This window comes from Furipterus horrens, unplaced genomic scaffold (assembly GCF_987537825.1).
Source record: "Furipterus horrens unplaced genomic scaffold, mFurHor1.1.pri manual_scaffold_16, whole genome shotgun sequence".
NCBI classification, from domain to species: Eukaryota; Metazoa; Chordata; class Mammalia; order Chiroptera; family Furipteridae; genus Furipterus; species Furipterus horrens.
The window spans coordinates 5,586,013-5,598,681 of NW_028327186.1; the positions used below are offsets into that span (position 1 = coordinate 5,586,013).

At 47.7% G+C, this 12,669-nt stretch overlaps 1 long non-coding RNA gene across 4 annotated transcripts in view; it reads right to left on the reverse strand.

The window, feature by feature from the left end:
* LOC149992035 (uncharacterized) overlaps nt 1–12,669 on the reverse strand; it is a 223,208-nt gene that overhangs the window by 23,586 nt on the left and 186,953 nt on the right. For 3 of the 4 annotated variants that reach the window (XR_016508447.1, XR_016508448.1, XR_016508446.1), the window contains one exon: nt 10,184–10,258. This is a non-coding gene — a long non-coding RNA (uncharacterized LOC149992035). Of the gene's footprint in view, nt 1–8,400; nt 8,718–10,183; nt 10,259–12,669 lie in introns of those variants that run through there. The other variant, XR_016508449.1, reaches the window with a different exon arrangement.

The following is a 12,669-nucleotide window of genomic DNA, read 5'->3' on the forward strand; positions in this document are numbered from 1 at the left end:
AGGGCTGTATCCACAGTCAATAAGGGACCGTCTCCACAAGGAACTGCCACAGCACGTAATAAAAAACACTCACCGGGGGACTCGTTAAGAGAGCCCTGCACTTAGAAGCGTGCTCAGGCTCAGGGGCTGGTTTTAATTCTTTTGCAGTAGTTGCAAACTCAATCTCCCACCTCTTAACCGATTTACAGAGTAGTACAGGGAAGTTATATTAAATATCTTAGTGTTTATAATAGCAATTATGTGTATTTACTATTTTCTAAAATGGCTCTGTACTGCTAAATGTAAAAGTGGAAAACAATGTTTTCCTGTGGATTGCAATTTACAAAATGTTGTGAAACTTATATTAAAACCTGTGACAAAAACCATTATTCAGCTTAAAATTTTTTGATTACACAATTATAAATGCACAAGGCTCCACGGTGTACTCACTGAGGCACAACTGTTGTACCTTTGGCGGGATTTGAATGTTAAAAGAAAAAATGTGTTACAAGATTGACCCAATGTGTTAGCAGTGCCTTCACAAGCACCTTGGGATGCCTTCTGCATAATCTAATCTTACTACAATCCCTCTATTAGTCTCCATCCTGTAACACATAGAACTTTAGCAATATCATATACACAAGAAATGTAAACACGTTATTATGTATTGATATTTGGTCTTAAAAACTGTGACCTACGATTAGTTTAAAACATGATAGCATCACAATTATTTTTCAGTGATTGCCACAACCCTTTTTCTCCCTTATCATTGTGGGAATCAAGGGGTGGAATGGGGAGAGCAGGACCAATAAAAGGACATTACTCCGATCAATGTCAGATAAAGTCTATAAAACAAAGTGGAGTCACTCATGTCAACTAAGATGGCTGTCAGCCAGCCATGACACTTTGGTTCAAGAGGAAAACTGCTGAAGTCACTCTAACACACATCTTAGACATATCTACCCACGTGGTCAGAACACACATGTCTGAAAAGGAGACACACCTGAGATACCTGCCATGCGATCAGAACGGCCATGGACCACCCAATGGCAGCTGGGAAAACTCCAGTCTTGGCATCAGGGGAGCCGAGACATTTATCGAAAGGACCCAGAAGGGTGGAGCACACCGCTTTCCAGGCGTAACTGAGGCAGGTCCTGACCACTGCTGAGACAGCCGAGCCCCGCCCACCAGAGCGCTGCTCCCCGCCACACTGACCGCCTTGGCGTGGGCCGCCGGAGGCTCCGCCCTGCTGGGCTGAGGACTTGGCCTGCCCTGCCGCCCACCGTGCTGCCTCCCGGACCTGCACACTGGGACTCAGGTTCGTTAAACCCCAGGGACTGCTGTGCGTGTGTGTTACAGTTCTCTTAGACTGTTAGAGCGTGAGTAGGATATTAATGCGTGTTGATGTCCTACTACGAGTGAACCTGCATCAATAGCAGCTGAGTGAACAGCACAGTCACTGTGTGTGACTCTTGTCTGGTCCTCGGTGCCGGGCTCTCAGGAGGCAGCGAGCTGAGCACCTGCCCGGCTGACTAACAGGAGAGACTGTATCACATACACACGCTCAGGACAGTGATTCTGTAACTATATATACGTATCGTTTGAATCTAGTACAGCAATAAAATAGGAGGAACTTCCTGGAAAAATTAGTCGTCTTCATTTAGAAAGCCACCGAAGTCCCATCAGTCCGTTCCCGTGAATTAAATGGACTTTTAAAGTGAAGAGCTTTCCTTTGTATTCTTTCTAAATAGTATATTAAGATTTGGCCAATGATTAAAAAATAACAGTCCAACCTGCTCCAGATTCCTTTTTCAATCCTCAGAAGTGAATCACATGTACACCTTACTGTCAGAAGGGTTTGATCTTGTCACATCAGCACAAAGGAAATTCTGCTTTTCCTTTAGGTTAGCAATTACTTTTTCTTACGTGGCAGTGGCCGCACATATGGTAAATTACAGTGCAGACAGGTGGGGTTACATTGCTTGACCACGGTGTCTAACCTGGCCAGACCCTGTTTAATGAACAGCTTTTCATTTCGGACTACAGAGCCTTTCAAATAAAAAATAAATAAAAAGCAGTCTCTTCCTCAGCCTATGGAGGAGGCCACCACCTCCCACTTGGCACTAGAGCTGCCTCAGACCCCTCGTGAAACCCAAGATTGTCAAAAAAGGGGACCAAGAAGTTCCTCTGGCCCCAGTCAGACCGACATGCCAAAATGAAGCAGAACTGGCGGAAACCCAGAGGCACTGGGTGCGCAGAAGATTCAAGGGCCAGAGCTGGACACCCAGCGTTGTTGTGGGAGCCACATGCTGCCCAGGGGCCTCCGGAAGTCCCCGGTCTGCGACACCCAGGAGCGGCAAGCGCTGCTGATGTGCAGCGAACCTCACTGTGCTGAGCGCTCCCAGCGCCTCCTCCCACGCCCGCAAAGCCACTGCGGACAGAGCTCAGGTGGCCCGGGGCCACCAACCCCAATGCCAGGCTGTGCAGCGAAGAAAATGAATGGACAGATTGTGTACACGTTGCATTTGTGTTCACAGAACCATACAATTCGGCCAAAAAGAAAAAGTAAAAATAAAATTTGTGTTCAGGGAGATCGAAAGACAGAGAAACTCAGTACAAAAAGATTTTGCTATTTATGACTTCATTCTGACTTCTTTGCCAAATATTTGCAGGACCTATACCCGATGCAAAGCGGCCACTTTGAAGCACCAACTCCAAATATCACACCCTCCTCCCAAGTGGGCGGAAAACTGTCATCAATCCTGAATGGGTCAGGTGACCGACGGACTGCCCATATGACCAAAGCCACCTTTGCAGAGTCATTTACCTACAACTAAGGATAAGGAGAGATGCTGAATTACCTGTTTACTCATGAAGTAATGCCTGGGGTTGTAATGTGTGCCCGGCAGGACAGCACACGTGGGGGACACAGGGATGTCGTGGGGGGGACCGCAGATGAGGGGGAACCCCAGACGGGGGAGGTGGTGAGACGGCATGGCTCACACCCCCGGAGAGGAGAACCCAGGAGCCCGGGGAAGCAGGCAGCTGAGCAGCGTCAGGGGAAACGCAGCAGGAGGGCTACGGGACTCCTGCTTCTCTCGGTGTGAACTCTTTCTTCCTCCCTTCCCTGTCCCGCGCACTTCCTGCTCCTGTGTCATCCGTGTACAACTGCGCGCTGGAACCTGCACAGCTTCTGATTATTACTTTCGAACTCAAGATTAAAAAAAGCAGAAGATGACCCATCCAAGCAACCACTGCTGAAAGACCTGGACTTCCTCTCCAACGCGTTGCCCATGTTGCTGATAATTGGATGCCGTTTTCTATCAGGTCCAGGACACGGAAGCTTGCTTTAATTACAGTTTTTCTCCACTCGTCTCATGACACCCTCCCTCCTCATCATCTCTGAACACATCCACGTCTTTGTTTATGAATGTCAACTTTTCTGGGAGATCTTCTCACTGCTACAGCGGTCCCTCTCTATATCGCGGTTCACTTATCGCAGCCTCCCTGTAGCGCGGGATTTTTAAAAATATTATATTTAATTACTGATCGCGGATTTTTCCCTATTATCGTGGGATTCTGCGATACTGTACACGTATGTTGTTAAAGTGACATAGGTTTAAGAGTGTAGAATATGTTTAAGAACATCAGAAGTGTTTATAAAAGTGTGGGAAAGGTTAATAAGGGACTGGGAACGGTTTATAAGTGTGCGGGAGGGTTTATACATGTGTGGGAAGGGTTTATAAAGCCTTAAAATATATACAAATACTAAAATAAACGTCAGGGTCCTACTTCACAGGTTTTCACCTGTCGCGGGGCGTCTGGAACGTAATACTCGCGATAAGGGAGGGAAGACTGTATACCCTTTTTCCTCATTTTAACTTCCCACAACGAAGGACAAAAGCGTTCTATCAGGGAGAACAGGCGAGCTACCTGCATGGAACCCTAACGCTGCCGCTCGCTGGAGGTGTGACCGTCAGCTCGCAGTTTCCCTGCGTTTCCGACGCCGCACCGAGCACAGAATGAGGAACAATACACGTGAACGACCGCAACAGTAGCGACGGCTGAGATAAAACGGTTCCACGCAGCAGGGCCGGCCGCAGCCCCTGCGGACACCTGTAAGTGCAGCGTCCTCGCGCAGGAGACAGTCCGCTGTCCTCACTCTTAATTCTGAGTTCTTTCTACCGCACTTAACGCCTACGCTGCTTTCCTCCTTGGCATAAAAAAAAAAAAAGATTGCTTGCCTGAGCCAACGGAATATTTCCTCTGGTGATAAAAAAGTGTGTAATACACAATACCTTTATATTTCAAAGAAGTACATATATGGTGGTAAAGAGTTAAACAGAGAAAGCATGAATTACGGAAAAAAAAAAAAATCCCGCCCACCCGTATAGGGCCCTCCCCTCGCTATAATGATATCAGCGGCAACAAGCCGAAGGCCCGACCTCATTACAAGGGTTTAATTGCATTGTTACACACCCTCACTTCCCCTCTCTGGCCTCTCTCTCTTTATGACAGCTTCAGAAAGGCATTTCAGCTCAAGGTCGAAGGAAATTAATTACTGCTTTCTTAATCTGGGCTCATCTACATTTAGAAAACTTTGGGCTTTCCACCAACATAGTCTTGTCTCCGATTCCTAGAGACCCCCAACTTATAAAAGTCACATCTCAGACCTTTGTAAAATAAAATTGCACAAAAGCCCTCGAACAGCACGTGTTTAGTGTGGATCAGATTCCAAGGAAGCACCGAGGGTAGAGAGAATTCCCTGCCATTTAGCAAAGGCGGCTATGCCTTCTTCAGCAGCGTGGACGAGGCAAGTTCCTTATCTACAAAACGGGTGTAATGATAGTGTTTACTTCATAGGGCAGGCATGAAGAGTCAATGAATGAATGGCTGGAAAGTGCTGGAAAGAGAGTGGGGGCACATAGTAGGGGCTGGAGAAGTGTGAGCTCATTATTATTGATCTCAACCATTCCATCCTTAAAGAACTGAAGAGGGCCAGGCATCTGGAAGGAGAGCAGGCAAGGAACAAGGGTGTTCCAGAGACAGAAAGGGGGAGCACCGGGTTCTCAGGAGAGGATCACAATCGAATAGTCATCAGTTTTCAAGGTGTGTCCTTTCAGGGTGGCGGTCTCTGCTGATTGGTCAGTGCCAGGGGGTCACTAGTCAGTGCAACTGGTCCTGACGACCGTCACGGCGTCTCCCGGCCAGGCCTTGCCACGTCCCTGGGCCTGGAGCTGAAACACAGCTCAGCCTAGGTGGGAGCCCTGGGCGTGAATGCCTACGGGTGCAGTCATGCCAGGGCCCGAGTGGGAGTCACAGGAGGCTCTTCTCCAGCCTCCCTGCTCCTCCCCTGAGAGGCTCCACCACAGGACTGGGGACAGGCCAGGGGCGAAGAGGTCAGGGGAGCATGCAAACAGGACCAGGGATACGTGAGGGGAGGAAAGGTCACCCGAGGGGCGAGCTCCCACCTTGCAACTGTCCCTTGCTACCTGCCCAGGACTTCCTGCCCAGCAGGCAAGTGTTCAGTCCCACACCACCTCGGTGTTACAACTGCCACTGTCCCACTGTCGCTGGGACCTGAACTTCAGACCTCAGAGCGAGCCCCAAAGCAGAAAGCGCTGGACCTCACATGGCCCAACTAAAGGGAGTGAGGAGGGCCTGCCTTGGATCCTGTGTCTCATCCCAGATTTTTGCACATTTAAGAGATCAAAAGTCAAGGAAATCTTGCTTCATCTAAGGCCAGGCCAGGGTTCTCCTCGCAGGCTGGCTATGAAGACTGAGTCTTGTCCCCATTCAAGACAACAGATTGCAAACATGAGAGTCATCGGCGATAGAGGGATCGCAGCTACAATGGACCCGAAAAAATTAAACAAAGCCTCCCAACAGCTTACTTTAGGTGCAGACAAAAACTCTCATCGCGAGGAAAAAAGTCTGCTTGCATGTCTTGACAGTTGCTAGTAAGAGAAGGAAATAAATGTGAGGTCGGGAGACTCCCTAATCCTGATACAACGGGGTCCTGTCTCTGCTCACACCCCGACGACAGAACAGCTCCCACCTCGGGGAAGAACACTGATCCACCTGCTATTACTCTACATTCCTGGGAGGAGACAGATGAGGGTGGGGTCTCCTCTCCTCTCCTTATTTAAGGGAAACACAAGGTACCACCCCCCCAGGCTGGCATTTATTATTTAATCCTTGCCGTCTGTCGCAGGTTTCTTTTACGTTGCAAACGCTTCTGGTGCCGCTTAGGCCTCTCCAGTTGACCCCGCGCCTTAAAACAAGGGATCGAGACTGAACACCCCGATTAGTATTCCGGGTGGCAGTGAATGGCACTGCAATGGAAATGGACAATAATTAACCACCCTAATAATTATTTCTGTAAAATAATTAACCAGCCTAACAATTATTTCTAGGACTCTCCTTGATTGATTGAGAAAGGGCAAAGAGAAGCTGAGAATTGTCTTTCAGATCCACATCCAAGGAGCAGCGCCCCCAAACAAGGTCGCCCCTTAAGTAGAAATGGCAATGATTCTATTTTTGATGCTGGGAGGTTAGTGACGTGCATTTATTCGCCCTGTGAGTCCCCCCACCCCCACTGGCAAAAAATCACAGCAATGAAGGCCAACGCAGGGCCTGTCTACTTCCAAGTTGTCATCTCAGGAGCCACTGTAACTGGATTTATTGTCAAGCCCCCCGGAGTCCTTGCACCCCTCCTGGGACCGCCCCTGCACACACAAAGTAAAGGATTTGGAGGCCGTGGGAAGAGGATGTTTTTAAAAATTAACGGAAGGTTTCTACACCTTCACATCTCGGTGGCCGAACAAAAGCAAAACGACACTGTGGACGTGGTGTTTCCCTGGGCCCAGACCGAGCATGTCCCAACTGTTTTTCCTCTGTCGTCTGTACTAAGTTTCTTTCCCTTTTGATTTCTTTAACAAACCAGAACCAATTTTTAGGAAATTAGAAGCATCCCTACAATTATGGAAGTAGTACAGTCGGTGTGGAGAAGTCAGTAACTGTGTTCAAATGTGTTATGAAACCTTTCATAATAGGACAGATTACTAAGGCCCTGGCCGGGTCGCTCAGCTGGTTAGAGCATCATCCCAGCACACCAAGGTTGTGGGTTCCCGTCCCCGGTCAGGGCACAGACAAGAAGCAACCAACGGATGCGTAAGAATTGCAACAACAAGCCGATACCCTCTCTCTCTCATAAAACAATAATTTTTTAAACAATTACTAATTGTTATCATCTCTCTCCTCGCCTGCTTTTCATCTGGGACCAGGCGGCCCACTCAGGGCTTGCACTTAAATGGTGGCTTTCTGAACACTTTCTAGCACCATGGCAACTGACACATTCTCCAAATGCCTCTCTCGTAGCCCCGCGTCGGCTGGCCACGAAGCCCTCCTTCTGAACCCCAAATGCTCTGCGTCCTGCTACTGCCACCGCTTCCGGACGCCCCCTTAGCCGGATCCTAGGCATTACATCACACCATGGCCCGCATTTCCTGTGCATCCACCGGGGCCAAAAAAGGCAGCAGGAATGAAGGAGAAAACAAAGAACCAGCCTGACGTGCTCTGTGTTCTCAAGAAGCTTATAATCTACTGGGGAAGCCGACCAAAAAAATAAAATAAACGAACACATCAAATAATTACCAACCAGCTCCAGCTGGTGTATGCTGCAGCGTGCTGGCCGATACCAACGGTAACTAACACGATATTAATGAACAAGCCCCTTTCTCCTTATACACAGTATGGAATGAACCCAGTGGTCAGATGCTGAAGACCTAGCTGCTGACAAGCTCTCAGCATTTCTGGGTTGTGCTATGTACCCCTGCCCGCGGGTTTCGGGGGTCTCAGCCTGTGTCCGGCTGGGAGCGGCTCTCCTAATGGAAGAGGGGCCTCTGACACAGCAGGGTGAGGGAACCCCCTCAGAAGGAGAGCCGTCGCCGTGTTACCTGATGGGTTTAACTCTTGCCCCCAATTCCTCGCTGTGCACCGTGCTGGAATCCATGCTCCTCGCGTCTCACTCGTCTGCATAGATGTCCCCGTGTTCATTTATTCGGATCCAGGACTTTCCATTTCATGTGCCATGGGTGTTTCCCTCCCCTTCCCACTGCCCACTGTTTTCCTTTATTCTTTTCAATATTCTCTATCCATCTAGGAATTTCATTTCCACCTCAGAATCTTTTTGACCTCGACTCTTAACGCTTCTTAGCGTTTCACCTCAGGTCCTTGTGCAAACGTTCTCTCATATAATTCAGGGATTTTTACATGGCATCTCAAAACTTCTCAGACTCCAAGTTCATAAGTGTTTGCGATGTATAATAGTCTCCAGTGAAGAAAATTAACTCATCGATGCATACAATAATACTGCATTGCATTAGGTATAAAATATACTTCCTCAATGTTACCCGAAGTTCAGTTTTAGAAGAGTAAGTGAGTGTTCTCACATGCATATAATTCATGTAAAGAGTCACCGGGGTGGTGTCCTGTCTGAGTTACTGTCAGCGTTTAGGTGTTACCGTAACTGGCTTCTCCTCGTCGTTCGAGCTTTGCATTCACTGTCTGGACAGTGATTCTCAGCTCGGGCCGCATAGTAGCGCCTCCTCATTTAAACCACAGCCCTTCTTCCCGGCTCCAGAGAAACCAAATATGAAGATCTATGCACGGCTCTCTGGCAGCGGGGTTTTATGAAGGTTTCCCAGGTGATCTCAATGTGCAAGCAGGGACGAACACTACAAAACACAACAAACTAACAAATAAAAAACCATGCACAGCTAACCTTGGAGAAGCACAGAAAAGTGCCAACGGTCTTGGGAAGCCAGGACCTGCCATCGGGGGGACTCAAAAGCTGCTACAAACCTTATAAAGTCTCCTTTTACATCACAGCCCCTCATTCCTCTCCCTGAAGATCACCCCAGAAATGTTTTCTCTGAAAGGGCAGGTCTCTTCTGCTCTTAAGGGACGTTAGGGGAACTCCAGAATTTTTACATTTCTTTACCACATCCGTTCCTGACACCAGGAGGCCAGCTTCATCGCCAGAGGCCAGCTCAAAGCAGTATTTGTCCCTTGGCGCCCGGCCTCTCCCAGTAACTGACTCTCCCAAGTCCTTGGCTATGAGCACTGTCACAGAATGTCACTTTGGCGACAGGCTCCGGGCTTACCCAGACAGGGTTTCAAAGCCACATCTCACATTCATGACCTCTGGGACCTTGCGCGATCCCTTAAAAATGGAAGGTCTCACTTTCCTCCTCTGTAAAATTAAAATAAAGTCTGTGCCCTATTGTGTTTTTTGAGGGGAAATGAAAGATTATAGGCAAAGGGCCAAGTTTTCTTCCTGACTGAGTGTTGACTGTGATTGATTATGGTTACGATCATTATAACTCAATGGTAACTGGTTTTTCATAGTAACCAAGTGAGCTTGCAATCCAGACAAATTTCACACAAAGGGTATCTAAGGGAACAGCAACTTTTAACTTTTTAAATGAGGTTCATTTCATTAAAAACATTTACAAAATTCTTAATAATCATATCATATTGCAGGTACCATAGAACCAAGGGAATCAACTAGACACTGCAAAGCAGGGATGCGCGCTAGACCTTACCTTCACTCCAGAGCCCATTATTTGGAGAAAAACAAGTTTTTTCCAATTGGGCAAATAATTCAATGAATTTCAGCAGTTTACTAAAATGAGAAATAAATTCAATATATAGAAATTTCCAAGATATTCCATCAGGACAAGGCAGAGAGCATTTGTGGAAAATGGACTCTAGGAACTGTAATCTCAAGTCAGATAAAGACACAAGGAAGGGCTGATGTGGAGGAGAGGGCGGCCGGGCCTGACTGGGCAGTCCTACCGCGTCACCAATACAGGGGACACGTGGTCCCTGTAGTATGTGTTCAAACCCGAAACACAATTAGAAACACCAGCCTTTCCCCCACTGATTACTTAAGGAAAATATATTTCTCACTCTGCAGCTCCATTAGAGCACTCTCTCCAATTTAACATTTTCATCAAAATTTTTGGATGTCCTTGTCTAATCTTAGGTTTCAGTCAATAGGCAAAGAGAAAAGATCTTAGGCAGGAAACTCTGTCACTCATTCTCCTGTCATTCTCTAAGTGATAGGCAGAGAAGGCATGGGGATTAGAAGAAACGATGGATTTTTTTTTTTTATTGCTTGCAATATTTTTCTGCTCACCTTTTTACACTCTCGGTTTTCAAAGTTATATCCTTCAGAAAGCAACATCAGACTGGACTGGCCCAAGCCGAGCACCTAGGTAACAATGAAATGACAGCTGTCACTCAAATGCTTTGCAAGTTACCATCAGTACAGACGTTAAATAATATATCAAAGGATGCTCTTTCTATGACTACAAAAACAGGAAAAAGTGACCCTCTCCGGATTCACAATATCGTGCATAAAAGCAACGCAGCTGTGCCATCCCAGCACACCCAGCCCTGCCCCCACCCCAACTTTTATTTTCTCCCATTTCCAATTCTACAGCGGTGTGCGGACACTTTGTAATTGGTGTTGGGGTTTTCTGTTTCCCTCCCCAACGTTTTCTTGCCAAGGATATCATTATGAGATTCTGCAGTAACAAGCATTCTTCTGTTCAAATTTATATCAATTAGTTTAGGACAGTAATTCAATTGGATGGCCCACTGGATTTTGAAAGACTCGCGACCATGTCAAAGCGACGACCTTTTTCCCTCTCTTTCAGCCAAAAGCAATTTTTTAACAAGGAGCCCTGGAAAGAATTGCTGCTTTAATAATTAGTTATTGATCACGGCCAATGCCATCATGAGACCCTTGGATCAGTCAGAGACCAGCACATCCAGACATGGGAGTTTCCTTTGTCAAGATTATGGGGTGGGGGGGAGAGAAGGAGGGGAGAACGCAAAGCATTGACAGAATAAAAGATCAAAAATAGCTTAATTAGGTATGTTTTCATCTTTGATAGGGATTCTTTTCATTTGCAGAAGTAGACATTGATCTGGAACCTGCCTAGATCTGACGTCAAATTATCTACAACCACTGAATTAATATAAAGCAACTTAATAGTACAGCTGCATTTAAAAACGCCACATAAGATCAGATATGAGTTAAGGAGACTCAGAGACCATGACCACTGCTTGTGAAACAACACCGCATAAACTTATTTTGATAAATTAACCCTACTCTAGCCAGCATTCTACCTCACTAAAGATACCATTAACCCTCGTGCCCTGGAATGCCCATTAGAAACCATTTGAACACACACATGGGGAGACCATAACAATTATAGACACTGGCTTTAAAAGTATAATTGACTTTTCTGAGTGCTAATTTAGGCATCACTTTAGGGCTGCATAAAATCTGCACATATAAGCCACTTAATGGAAGAAGAAACTTCAAAGAATGATTTTATTGTACTTTGGAGGGGGGAGGAGATGTTTCCATTAGTTGTACAATTTCTCTCTAGAATGAAGAAAAAATTAAAGTGCACAGAAAAGTGACAAGGAAGTCACAACTTCTGAAGTTTGAAGGTGGGTATGCCCAATCCTATGGCTGACAAAGACAGGGGTCCCCGATATGCTTTATATTTAGTAACAAATGTTTAAGTTGAGAGAGGATCCGGCCAAGATGGCAGCAGAGGCAGACCTGGCTCGCCTCCGCGCACAACCACATCAAAATTACAACTAAAATACAGAACAACCATCAGCCAGAACCATCAGAAATAAGAGCTGCACAGAAATCTGACAACTACGAAATTACAGAAACCACATCCAGAGAGACGATATGAGCGGCACAGACACAGAACGGGCTGGTCGCTCACCCACGAGTGGGGAGATAAAAATTGGGAGGGACGTTTTAGGAGTTTCAGCCCCACACCAGACCCCCACAGCCCAGAGTTCCAGCGCCAGGAAGATAAATCCCCTCAGCTTCTGGCTACATAACCAGCAGGATTGAGTCGGTGGAAGAAACTGCCGGAGCCCCAAGCAGTTCCCCTTAGAGAACCCGCACACAGACTCACCTGCTCAGATTCGCTCCCTCTGGGCTTCGGCACCAGGGTAGCAACTTGAAAGGCACCACTGGCGTACAGGGAGGAACTGAAGTGTCTGGTGTCAAGATGAGCAGAAGCCATTGTCCCTTTTCTAAAACCTCCCCCAGAGAGCCGGCAAGCTGGTGCCATACCTGAGACCCCACCAACCTGGCTAACACTGATTGGCATGCCCTAGAGATCCCCAGGCCCCGCCCCACCAACTTCCAGGCCGGCCCACGCTGCTTTTCCCAATGACTGGCTGGTCTCTGCTCCTCCTTCCCAACGTCCTAATCCTCTCAAACAGGCAACAGCTGGGCTCAGTGAGCCCCAGGCCCCGCCCCACCAGCTTCTGGGCCCCGCCCCACCAACTTCTGCGCCCGCCCACGCTGCTTTTCCCAATGACTGGCTGGTCTCGGCTCCTCCTTCCCAACTTCCTAATCCTCTCAAACAGGCAACAGCTGGGCTCGGTGAGCCCCAGGCCCCGCCCCACCAGCTTCTGGGCCCGCCCACGCTGCTTTTCCCAATGACTGGCTGGTCTGGGCTCCTCCTTCCCAACGTCCTAATCCTCTCAAACAGGCAACAGCTGGGCTCAGTGAGCCCCAGGCCCCGCCCCACCAACTTCCAGGCCGGCCCACGCTGCTTTTCCCAATGACTGGCTGGT